Genomic DNA, 13,442 nt, shown 5'->3' with positions numbered 1-13,442 from the left:
ATGAAAGATGGAACAAACAACTCCATAGACCTTTACATGCAGTCGGCTACTACTTAAATCCAAGGTATCTAATTTTGGATTTTAATGCTCATTGCTTATAATTTATAACTTTTAACTTTTAGTTTTGTTGACTTGATGAATATGTTTTTGTTTTCTGAATTTTGTCAAATTTTGAGGCTGATGGGGAGGTTTTAGGGGGATTGTATAAATGCATTGAGCACATGGTCCCAGATGACTCAAGATCAAATTCATAACAAGCTCTTGAATTCCAGAGAGAGTATTGGTACCTTGGGAATTTCTATGGCTACAAGAAATAGAACAAAGAGTCCCCCAGGTAAGAACTGTCAAAATTTGCAAATTCTTATATTAATAATTTACTTTCAAATTTATTTGCTAATACTTTTTTTCCTTCCACCTTTTTTGCAGCCTATTGGCGGCAACAATTTGGTAGTGAATGCCCTCAATTGCAAAAATCTGCAATTCGAATTTTGAGCCAGGCATGTAGTGCTTCGAGGTGTTAGCAGAACCGGAGTGTGTTTGGGGCTTTGAGCATATACACACTAAGAAGAGGAACCATTTGGAGCAAAAGTGGTCGAATGACATGGCTTTTGTTCAGTACAACCTTAGGTTGAGGCGCAACCAATTGTTGAATAAAACCCCTAAATCAATGAGCATTGTCTTGGTTGACTTTGATCCAACATCAGAATGGGTTGTGGAGAGTCAAGCACCATCATTAGACAATGAAGACCTTTCTTGGTTGGACTTGGACCCACCTCCACATGATGCAGAGGCAAATATATCAAAAGCACCAGTAGCAGCTTCAGGGCCAGGGGATCAAGCCATAATCCCATTGCAGATTTGGATGCTACTCATTCTTCAAATGAGGATGAGGAGGATGATCAGGAATCAGATGATGATTGATGATTTGATCATTGATTTGTTGTAGTTGTAGCTTGTAGTATAATAGGTTCATGTTGTATTAGACTATAAAGGCCTTTTAGAGCTTGCTTCTTGGCGTTTGTAACAGTTTTGGTTCAGCGATGTTTTGCACTAAATGTTATTTTGGTTATAAGCATTATTACTCGCTATATAAATGAGAACTTTTGCATATTTGTGTATAGATGGTTTGGATTCATATGGATGCCCCTGAATATATCTGGTTTTTCTTTAAAATATGAATATTTTATGTGTTTTTGGTAAACCGGTTTTTTTCCCCTTTTTTGGTTCCGACCAGTTCCCGGTCTACAAATTTTTTCAATTCAATGACCGGTTCGGTTCCGATAACATTGGTTGATACCCATTCTTATGTAGTTCATCAAAGAGGGAGAATCTATGACAACAAAGTGATCTTCAACTCTTCCTGACCTTAGCTCTAATACCATGTTGAGAAGTCAATGCAATTAGATTAGAGTTTGATTCCTCTTTCTTGATAATTACTTGTGAGTTATGTTGGCTTCGATTACTTCTTTATTATCTTATCTTTCATCAAGCAATTACCATATTAAGTGTGTAAGAAGATCACAAAACAAGAGACACAATATGTAGGCACTATGCCAGGGCAAAACCCCCCTCGAGGGGAAAACCCAGTCAAAAATGCCTTCCAAAACTTCGGCCCCTTTGCAACAACACTTCCTTCCCAACAACTTACAGCGTCAGGCAGCAACTGGCAGCAACAATACTTAGAAGACTTCGATCTACAAACAAGGGCACGAAACAAAGAGAGAGTAGCTCCAAAACTTCGATTTTCTTATTCTCCTTAGACTTGACCCAACTCGCACTTCTTTTAGACTTCTTCTTCCCACTTCGCACTTCTCCAGCTTCCTTAGAGATATCGAACTAGCTTGAGATGAAATACTCCAAATGAATTAGACTTCCTTCTATTTATAAGCTCCAAGTGAGGTCGAATTGGTGTCTTTAGGCCGACTTGATCTCTTCTAGGTTGACTTAGTGTGGAGGTTACATAAATTAATTTTGACTCAATACTAAACCTTTTTACATGATTCAAAAGCCCAAAAAGCGTCTCTTTAAATGTAGAATAACTCTATAGACTCAATATTAATCCTAGGAGTCCACAATGGGGACTTTGACTAATATAATGATGACCCAAGCATGAAACCCATGCTTCAATAAGTCATTGATACAATAATAAAAATTCTTTTATTTATTCTTTTGACAAGTACATTACATGATGACTCAAATATATTAATGAAGGCCGAACTTAGTTACATTTCCAATAGAAGCTAGCGTGAGGGGTCCAGAAGGACGAGTTTCTGAAGCAAAGTTGTGTCAGGGTTGCTTGTGGAGGAATGGAAATTCCCTTAGATAATTTTGACCAAATTTTATTCTTGTTTGGATTGCCAGTTGGGCATCCATAGATTGTACTTAGAATTTCATTATTGCTTAATAATAAAAACCCTCAGTTGTTGCACCGATTTTCCCAAGTTGGGTTTTTCGGGGACATTTGTCCAAAAAAAACCTGTCAAATTTTGTATGCGCTAGAATATTTCTCAGTTTCCAGTGCTATTATTTTCCACAGTTTTATTTGTGAAGGTTGCAGTGTGATTTATTCCATATTTGTCGTAGCAAATAAATTGTTAAATTAATAACAATTAGAAGAATTAATTATAGTGGTTGTAATAGGATTTCAGACTTGAAATTTTCACATGGTATCAAACTATGATTGATCAGACGGAGAAGCTCAGAAGCAAAAGCAGAAATTCGTTGTTCAAAAGGAGCAGCTGGACGAATTTCTATAGTTTGCACAGTGCCTAGCCAAGCAGTTCGAAATTGCTAGGTAGATCAATTTTCTAGTGCAAGTTAGTAGAAAAATTTGGTTTGTCGAATTCAGTGATTCCAGCAAGTAGAGGGAGCAGCAACTCAGGCATTTTCGTTGGGTGGATTCCTTGTTTGGGCACAGAGGGTTTTGCAACAGTGGCAGAATCAGCGTCGGGTGGAAGAGAAAGAGCACACAAAAGGGAAAATTTCTCTCAAAGGATCTCGAGTTTTAGAGATTTAATTTTTCCAGTTGCAGATTGGCAGTAGCTGTGAGCAGATTTTCTCACTCCAAAAGGGAGTGCAAGTAGCAGATCCAACCGCTGAGCAAAGGGAAAGAGGGAGATTTTCGACCAGATCTAGAGATGACAACAGTTGGGCTTAGAGATCATGATAGGTTGGAGGTAGCCTCCAACTATGTCATCTAGAAAGCTAGGATGCTCTTCCTGCTAGATGAACATAGCCTGAAAGCCTATGTGGAGAATGTAGTGGCGGTACCCCAGGATGTTGATCAACTCAAGGAGTACAAAAAAGAAATGGCAAAGGCGAAGCGGATGATTTTGGATGGAGTCTGAGATCATCTAGTCTCACATGTGGCAGACAAAGGTACGGCCAAGGAGATGTGGGATGCTCTCTCTGAGCTATTTCAAAGTTCTTCCAAGCAGTGAAAGATGTTTCTCCAAGAGAAGTTGAGGAGCATAAGGATGCAGAAGGGCGAAAGCATAGATGGCTTCCTCACCAAGATTCAGGAAGTCTGAGATCAGCTTGCAATCGTTGGGGAGGCACCCCAACCCACAGAGCTTGTACAGTTGGCACTAAATAGTGTCTCAAATGATTGGCAGGTGTTTGTCCAAAGTATCTTGGGCAAAGACACATTGCCTAAATGGGACAGGATGTGGTCCGATCTACAGCAAGAGGAGTTGAGGCAGGCTCTAGTAAAGAGTACCATCAGCAGCAGTAGCAGCAAGGGCGTGAAGGGTGAGAAGGAAGAGGAAAATGTGGCCCTAGCATCTAAGGGTCCCAGTCAGGGGCAGGGGGAAAAGAAGAAGAAGAAGGACCTGTCAAAGGTCAAGTGCTTCAGATGTGGTGAGTTTGGTCACTACAGTACTTAGTGTCCTCTCAAGAAGAAGGACAAGCAAGAGAAGCGAGACCAGGCAGCAGCATCTGCTGAGATCAATAAGTTGTCCTCTAGACTGGAGGAAGATTTCACAATGTTTTCAATTATACCTCCAGAGAGAGGTGGGGCAATCTAAAGCTTTAGTCCCAGTGCAACATAGACATGGGTAGGGTCCATTGAAGTGTCCTCCTCATGGATCATTGCCTTGCTACGGGGACCCACAGTGTTCAGTAGCAAGATGGATCAGTGTCAGTTGATGCAGTCAAATTCCGAAGTGACAGTTGCAAACTAGTAGCAGTGAGACCTGAGGAGTGCAGTGTAGTGTTGGCAGTGGTGCAAAGTGGCATAGTGCAGAGTCAACAACAACGCAGATTCTTAAGTGGACAGTGCAGTAGCTAGTAGCAATCACGACTCGAGAGACAAATGCATCATACTGAACACAATGGAGTCAGTGTTTAGGATGATTCACAGTTGCAGTCATTGCAGTTGCAGCAGCAACAAATGAGAGGGAGTTGCAATGCATATGCAGAGTTGGCAGCAGTATAGCAGTGTCAGGGGCAGCACAAATGCAGAATCAAAGTTGCGCAGTGGTTGGTGGGTAGTGTCAGGAAGTCATAGTGCACAAACATCAGCAACGTAACAGAGGGGTGATACAGAGACAGGCTGTTGTAGCAGTAGTGGTGCAGCACTAGAGCACCTTCCTCGCTAAGAGGGAATGTTATTTTTTGTAGCATCAGAGGTGTTCTAGTCTAGAAACTTTGTGGAGAGACTAAAACACATGAATTCTCCATAAACTAGAAATAGTTTCTAGAAATTCCACCTAGAAGTGTCTCAATTAGATTATTAGCCTATTTTTAAATATTTCCTAAGTCTAAACTTAGGAAAAGGTGTTAATTAATCAGAGTTAATTGAGATAAGGTGTGAATCATCTAGGAACTCACACAGATCGACTGGGATATAATTTGGGCCCTTGATTAAGTTTTAATCTTGGTCGTTGGAAATCCAATAGAAGATTATAAGAATAAGTCAATGGGTAGATGGAGAACACACTCATGAGACACATAGAAATCGATTTCCTTGGAGAGTTAGATTTTCCAGAGGCAGTAGCCGGAAGAGTTCGAGCAAAAGAAGGAAGCAGAGATAGAAAGGGGAAGGGACAATGATCCAGAGGAAGTTTTCTAGATCCGAAGAGGCCGCAACAAGAGGCCGAGCTATTCACAGTGAGGCAGTGCAAAGGATTGTGCAGTCAGCTTCAGAGGGCAATTCGATTTAGCTATGGGAAAAATCGATTCAGCTTCTAGAGGCTTGGAAAGTCTTCCAGAAGGCCGGAGAATCATTTTCCTCAACAGAGACAGGTAGAACGACTTGATCAAAGGCAGTTTCGAGCTAGAGTCTAGACATCCAAGGGCCTACGCAAGCACTGCATAGAAGCCAGCATGAGGGGTCCGGGAGGACGAGTTTCTGAAGCGAAGTTGCGCTGGTGTTGCTTGTGGAGGAAGGGAAATTCCCTTAGATAATTTTGGCCAGATTTTCTTCTTGTTTAGATTTCCATTTGGACATTCATAGATTACTCAAAATTTCAATGTTGTTTTATAATAAAAATCCTCAGTTGTTGCACTGGTTTTCCCGAGTTGGGCTTTTCCGAGGACATTTGTCCAAAAATAACTGTGTCAAATTTTGTGTGTGTGTGCTAGAATATTTCTCAGTTTCCAGCGCAATTTTATTTGTGAAGGTTGCAGTGTGATTTATTCAATATTTTTCATAGCAAATAAATTGTTAAATTAATTAACAATTAGAAGACTTAATTTCAGTTGCTGCAATAGGATTTCAGAATTGAAATTTTCACAAAACAAAGGCCAATCAAAGGAAGTCCTGTAGCATGGCTCAGCCCTCCAAGACAAACCATCTGAGATGATCTCTGCTCTGTTTTAGGTCCCTCTCAGGCTGAACCAAAATCTAATTCAAGAGCCCACTGAGGTCTGATCTGAGATCATTTATAATCCGAAATGTTCAGGAAGCTTAGATTCACAGGTTGCAAAGTCTGATCAGAGGTTTGTTTCAGCCCTATTCTTGGCAGAGTTTTGACCCTCTAATGTAGACATCCTGAGGCCTAAATTCGGCTGTTTTAGGGGCTGATTCAAGGACTATTTTCATTACAAGGTCAAGTTTGGAGGTATGTTGACCACCCTTGAAGTCATTATCTAAAGTCTGAACAGACCTAAATTGAAGGCCTAGTTCAGAGAATATTTTTGGGTAACTTCGTAGCTTTACTGAAGGTCTGTACTAGGGTTTCAAAGGTCAGTTTCTGCATTTGTCTGAGTTTTTTGAAGTTTGATTTAGGTCCTGTAAGGAGAGGTTTCTAGGGCCACTGTAGCCCTGTGGATGTTGATCAATTTCAGGACTGCATTAAAGGTATAAGAACCTTCTTTTGGGGCAGTAGAAGAGGGCGAATTCATACCTCATTTCTTGAAGTAGTTTGAAATATTGAATCACAGTTTTAAGGGTTGTTTGAAAGGAAGCATTGACTATAGCAGTGGAAGAATTTACCTTGGTGTTGTTTTTCAGTCTTCCTGCAAGTAGAGATTAAGGATAAAAACAGAGATCGGGGCTTAAGAAAATCTTTGAACAAAAGACACAATCAGTGGCAGATAGAGGGCCAAATCAGAGACAGAATAAGGGCATCTTCAGGGCAGAACACTTGGCAACATCTAAAGCAAATCAAGTGGCACATCTTTCATCAACAAGATTAACTAAGGTATGAAACACGATTTGTAAATTGCTTAGTTTCTGATTGAGTTAAGAGTTGACAGTATACGAGGAGTTGTTCTGAAGTTTGGAAGTTGATATAGTTTTGGCACACCATTGTACATCTGAAGCATATATCACCAGTAAGGAGTTTTACTAAATATCATTGTAAGTGGGTCATTATCCTCGGTATGGGAACCAACAATTATTTTTCTAATGTTACATTTCCAAGGTGGCAGAGTGGTGCTAGGGCAAGTTGGAACTTGCAAGGTGTTGGTGCATCCTTTCAGTTGGAGCTCGTAAATCAGGGTGTTGAAGTATCATTTCACAAGTTGGAGCTTGCAAGGTGTTGGAGCATCCTTTCGGTTGGAGTTTGTAAATCAGGGCGTTGGAGCATTATTTCACAAGTTGGAGCTTCTTGATAAACTGATTTTTTTTCTAGACTACTAAGAGTTGGAGCTGAAAAATATTGTAATCAATTTATATCAAAAAAAAAAAAAAAAACATATGGTGGTTTTTCTCCCAGAAGAGTTTCTACCTAAAAATTTCTTGTGCACTGCTCTTTGGATGTGTCAATGATTTATGTTTTGATCTAATGTTAACGCTCTGAAATTTAATAAATAACTAATTGAAAGTGAAATACTAATTCACCCCCCCTCAGTATTTCCAACAGATTCAAGAAATATCCTTGAAGAAAGGATGGCAAACAAAACACGCATAGTTAAGACCTATGCTAATGATGCCAATACAAATGGTGAGTTGGTGACCTCCTTCTGTCATAAAATGCAATAAGACCAGCACATATTAGATCCACATGCCATCACTCTGCAGATCCATCCCATACCATATTTTCAATGTTGCCAAACCTCTACTGTTAGTGGATTGTGTCTGAAATTTAATCTCACAAAATTAGCCCAATTTGACAGGGATACTTCGTTTGGAATTTTCGAAGCTATATTAGCCTCACCAGGGTCCTAATACACCATTCCAAATGCCCAAATATTCAATATAAATGGATTTAATGGTAAATTCTTCAGTGTTCACCAATTCCAATTTTCACAATACAGTTGTTCCCTAGACTTGAAATTTTTTCTCGAGTCTAATATAGAAAATTATACGCTCAGCCCAAAGAGTCCATTTTCTTAGTTACCATAGAAGGTTAAGGGCATGTCAGTCCAAGGCACTAAAGGATTCTAATGTCATTATCTTCTTGCATGAGGTAGATCCTACTTAGTCTCTAACAATTAGTTTTTCTTTTCAACTGGCATTAATGAAAGTAACCCCTGCTATACATGATCTATATTGAAGGAAATTTGGTAACTCAATGTAACTTGTTAGAAGTCTAATAAACTGTTTCATCTAGTGCACCCACAATGTTTTCCACTAAAAATACATTCCTCAACATCATCTTATCAGAAATGCACAGACAAAATTCATTATAAATAGTTGTATACATGCAAGTTGCCTGTCAACATTATAATCAGTATAAATACAAACTCCAATTTTTATTAAAAAGTCAATTTGGCAATATCTACATCTTGTCAAGCAATGAAACTAAGGAGATCACTAAGGAGATCATGATCTCTACAAAAGCTGCAAATGCCCACTTGTCTGGATACAAACAGCATATCAAAGCACGAAATAACCATTCTGATTCTTATTTTATGATGTGCCAATAGAAGCTTTAAATCAACAAAAATGGGAGATAAAAGAAGCCCAAACAAAACTTAGTTTTAACCTATCAATCTATGTGCTTCTTAAATGTGAGAGTTCTAGTCATTCTAAAATTATTTTTGCAATAATCTAGACCACCCAGAAACTATGCAGTGGAAATCAAGCCAGCATACAGGCCAGTTACTTCTCATCATCAGAGCTTTCTGCACTCCTGGGGCTGCCTCTTGACTTGTTGACCTTACAATATGGTGTCACTGTCTTCAGTTATTTATCCAATGACAATAATGTTGTGACCCTGGCATACCATGAAATGGTTTTGAGACCTGTTTAACTAGGTGTTGCAAATCCATTGAACTGTACGCTGCTTCTTCTTGGCTGTAAAAATCATCACTACTCCATCAGTTATCAAGTTCTTGGGCTAACAACCACTTCATAATTTAATAATATTGCAGCAACAATTTAAAACAAAATGATACCATCCAACTTAGAATACAAACTATTTTTAACTTGTCAATATCCTACCTGAAACATTCTTTTGTTGCTTAAGCTTCACTTAAACAGATGCTCATCTGGAGACTTGATTTCTGCTATACAAATAGGCAAACTCAAGTTTAAAAACTTGTTGCTTGGTATATTTTCCAGTTACAATATCCATCCAACATAGCTAGCAGCTACACAAATATTTTGGCTCCTTACATTAAGAAAAGATACATTGTAGATCATTAGTGTTTTTCAGTTTTCAAAACAAACAAAAATTACCACCCACATAAGATCCAAAAAGCAAGGGATATTTTGGCGAAAGTATGGAATATCCACATATTTATCTTCAATTTAGCTTTCAAATCCTACTTTGAGGTTCCATTTTGGAGATGAAGGGAATTGGGCTTGATCCGGTTCCTGTTCAAGTATGAGTGTCAATGTACATTGTCTCTATATCTTGTACATTCTGAACCTACTGGTAGTCTCCAAGGGGCGTAACTGGTAATTAAAACCCCCAGCATGCATTAAAACCAAAAAAGTATCACAATGGGTACTCAATATAATTTTCCTGTCTAGACACACATCAATTTAGCATTGAATTACTAAAGGATAAAGCTAACCTGGAAAGGAAAAGTCCTGCATTGGAATCAGAAAATAGGTCAAAGAAAATTTTGCCGATATCAGATTCCAACCGACTGCTTTTATGGCACGAGTACTTGTCTCTTGCATCTGGTGAATACTTCAAAATTTGTCCTTAATAAAGTCCTCTTGCCTTCTGCATCTTAAAGTCCTTTAAATGTCAGCAGTCAGACCAACCAACAAAACAGGGTCTTTGTTTTGAAGCTTTCATTATTCCTCTCTCTCCAGGGTCTTAATCAATCTAGATGCAGTCAGCTGGGAAATCAGAAGCCCCGTTTCAGCAATTCAGATGGTATCATGTCGCGGCCTGATAATTTTCTCCTTTGATAAGTACATTAATAATGGCATTGTAAGTACCTGCATCAGGCAGAATAGCTTTCCCCTGCCATTAAATCCAGTAACTGAGATACCTCCTGACTATTTACTTCACTGCAATAGACTTTAATAAGTAAATAAGTGATTGCATCATTTGTCAACCCACTTCCTGACATTTTGCTCAACAGACCTTTTGTCTCCTGTATCTCGCCCGATTTGCAAAGGACTGTTTAGAAGTGCAGTGCGGGTCACAACATCAGGGCTCAACCCTTCTTGCCACATTTTATTGCACAACTCAAGAGTTTGTTCCAACCTTTCTTCCCTGAAATAGCCATCAACCTGTTATGAGCAAACTTCATATATGCAGCAAAATACTCATAAGATCTAAAATATGTAAATATCCATTATAGGACAAGTAGTATATTTATATAGAAATGTACAAAAGATATGAGTGGAATTGTTACAAACTTAAATGAGGGTCCGCTTATATACCTAGGTAGGTGCCCCTTTGTGAAAGGTCGTGTCCTTAGAGACATGCCTTTTTTATACTAATCACTAATTAATCATTATTATGATATATATATATATATATATTGTCTTCCTCTTCAGAAAGATTTGTCCTCAAAGCTTATTGCTGACAAGACATATCATCTGTTTTCTATCTTGTAATCTATTCGCATCTTTTACGAATTCTTGGAGTTGTCATCTTTGTTAATACAAATGATAGGATCCTTGGAGTGATATAAAATTGTCAAACTGAGAAGGGATCTGACCCATCCTAAATTAATCTTATGTGGAATCTTGCAACGACTAGATACTTCATGTGAATTTTTATCACAACACTAAATTGCACTGACATTAGTAGTCTTCAGAACATAAATTCAATGTTTCTGTTCTGAGTGATACAGATATGGAGGCTAACTGCTCTTGCGATGTGGATGTCAATAAGGAAGTCTTGTGGTTTGATTTTCGATGTTGTTGACTTGGTTATAGAATCTTCATTTGGATTTTTCATCGTTTGAACTACAACATCAAAATATGTTTTTAATTCAACTAGTTTGTCATTTTCTTGAGTTATGATATTCACTGGATCAGTATTCGTTTTTTTTCAATAAGCTATTGTACCTTGTTTTCCAATGACTTCTTGTCCTTCTTAAGCTTCTTAATTTGCGTCAGTAATTTTTCACTATGGTCCTTAGGCCGAGAAACTTCTCCGTTTTTGTCAGTGGTGATTTTGCCAACTTCCCTTTGCATATTTTGTATTGTTTTTTTACTTTCTTGAAAAAATACTTTTGAGATATCTTGTATGGCTTTTGATGTCACTGAATATGATTTCAATGTAATGTCCTGTCGTGTTAATTTTTTCTTCCTTGTAGGAAAATGTTAAAAACGTCTTTGTATTTAAGATGGAGGATCCTATTGATTCCATCAAGGGCATGTTGAAATATGTAACTAGGTTTGGTCTTCATAATGACATATGTAATCATAATTTTATCTGATGTAATGAGAAAAATAAGTTATTGTTGATCTTGAGGCATGGGTTTCGTGCTCAAGGTAATTTATTTTTAGATCAAGCTCCCATTGTGAGCTCTTAGGGCTTGTCATTGAGTCTACAAGTCATTGTCATGTATGAAAGACCCATTTGTGGCATGTTACATATTGTAAAAGAAATTATTTGAGTCAAAGTAAACCTCCAAGACCAAGTCAAGTGCCATCAATCAAGTCAGCCTACACAAGCAACACGTCGGCCTGGAAGCCTATATATAGAGCACTTGGCTTCATTCTTGGAGACACACTTAACCACCAAGAGTTTGATCACAAGAAGAAGAAGAAAAGTGCGAAGAAGAAAAGGACGAAGGAAGAAAATAAGGTCGAGATTTTTGGAGTAATTTTAGGTCACTTCTCCCCACACATGCGAAGAAAATTAGGGCTTCAATCTGTTGCAGAGAAGCCAAGTTGAAGTGCCATCAAAGTATTACAGTTTGATGTTAATAAGGACGGTTTTGAGGGCCGAGTTCCCTAGGAAGGAGAAGGAGGTCTAGCGAAGAGAAAAGAGGACAGATCTCTCCATTTCCTCTCTCACGGATGGCCTAGGGTTTCTGAAGCTAAGGCCGGGAAGTTTCATATAAGCAAAAATTGCAAAAAGTCGAGTCAAAGTTGTAGTCAAGTTGTTTGAAGTCAAAGGTGAAGACAAGCAAGGAACAGCTATTTTGACTTGGGAAAAAAGCAAGGTTGACTTAGACTTGGAGGAGTTCTTGGTCAAGGGTCTAGCTCTTGGAATTCGTCAATTGAAGATTCTATAAGAAGAGGAATTCTTGTGGGTTTTCCTCTCAGAGTTGGAGAGGTTTTGGCCCTCGTTGATCACCTATATTTTGTGTCCTTTGTCTTATTGTTCTTTATGGATTGGTAACTATTTGATGAAGAAAACACTAATAATAATCAAGAGAAAGAAGAGGACAATTAATTGAAGTAGAAATACATCACAAACAGTTATCAAAGAAGAGAAATCACCAACACTTGCTATCCCATAGATTTCTCAACAAGGCAAACCCAAAATTATCACTATTGTCACAATATAAGGTTTTAACAATGAATTGTGAGACAAAAGTATAATCTTCAATACTTAGTTGTAGATTGTTTATGTCATATTTTTTTTATTCATTGAATCGATCGCTTCAATTATATTCAATTCATGAATCACTAATTGGTTAGCACATTCAGTACTAACATAGTTATTATCTTGATTAGGATCGCTAGAGATTATAATACCTCTTATGGCAAGTGATCCTTTGATTTTAAATAATTCATTACACATTTACTAAAGGGTTTAGGAAATCTTCCATTATTGGTCTCCATTTTGTTTTTTAGGATGAGCTTAGGGTTTTAAAGGTAACCCCTTTCATTTTTTATTAACCCCTTTTTATAATATTTTTTCAATATATAACAATCTCCCCCTTTTGCACAATATATATATATATATAACTTACTTTTAATTGACTTGTATTTTAATTTACTTTTAATTCCTCCGTAAAAGGCTAAATCACGATTAAAAAATGTCACGATTTTTAATTGGAGCCCCTATGCCTCTTCAAAGTTCAGGGATGGTTCAATAATTTCCATGTAAGGATATTCCTCAAGTAGTATCTTACGTCCCAAGATTTAATTAGTGGATTTGTGATGAAGACGATGGCAGATTTGTTGGTGGTGGCAAACAGACCTGTGTTTGGGAAGATGTACAATCGGTCAAATTGGTTGTGGCTATAGGTTCGCGTGACATTATTCATTGGCGATGGGTAAGGAAGCGGTGTAGGAAAAAGCACAGGAGGCTATCACAAACTAACGCAGTGCTTTACACAACGCAGTGGAGGTTGGAGAACACAATGGCAATTGCAGATGAAGGTGGTAGATGGTTGTTTGAAACAAAGCTGACTTGCAACTATAACTAAACAGGGATTAGCAACGACGGACAATGGTTCGAAACAGAACCGATTTGTGGCTATAACGAAACAGGGATTAGCGGCAATGGTTGTTGAATCAGGACAACAACGGATGGTGTTTACACAAGGGTGGCAGTAAGTGGCTGCACTAGAACCACTGTGGCGACATTTTGGTTGGGTGACAACGTGTGGAGACAGCACAGCGATAGCAAAATCAGTCAGCGAACACACTGGCGATGAGACAGCAGTTGCAGTGCCACAAG

The 13,442-nt window shown here is 38.3% G+C and overlaps 1 protein-coding gene across 5 annotated transcripts in view; it reads right to left on the bottom strand.

Moving 5' to 3' along the window:
* Positions 1-8,120: 8,120 nt before the first annotated feature.
* LOC149236234 (uncharacterized) overlaps positions 8,121-13,442 on the bottom strand; it is a 44,228-nt gene continuing 38,906 nt past the window's right edge. For 2 of the 5 annotated variants that reach the window (XM_089372340.1, XM_089372339.1), the window contains 3 exons: positions 9,409-10,064; positions 8,831-8,892; positions 8,121-8,683 (listed from right to left, as the gene is read on the bottom strand). The gene's annotated coding sequence lies outside the window, so the exon portion shown is untranslated. Of the gene's footprint in view, positions 8,684-8,830; positions 8,896-9,408; positions 10,065-13,442 lie in introns of all 5 variants that reach the window. The other 3 variants (XM_089372341.1, XM_089372342.1, XM_089372343.1) reach the window with 3 other exon arrangements.

Source organism: Pinus tabuliformis, chromosome 8, assembly GCF_031772625.1.
Source record: "Pinus tabuliformis cultivar Carrire ecotype Pingquan chromosome 8, CPIR1, whole genome shotgun sequence".
NCBI lineage: Eukaryota > Viridiplantae > Streptophyta > Pinopsida > Pinales > Pinaceae > Pinus > Pinus tabuliformis.
Note: the sequence above shows the minus strand (reverse complement) of the source record. Positions and strands in the feature narration are given on the sequence as shown.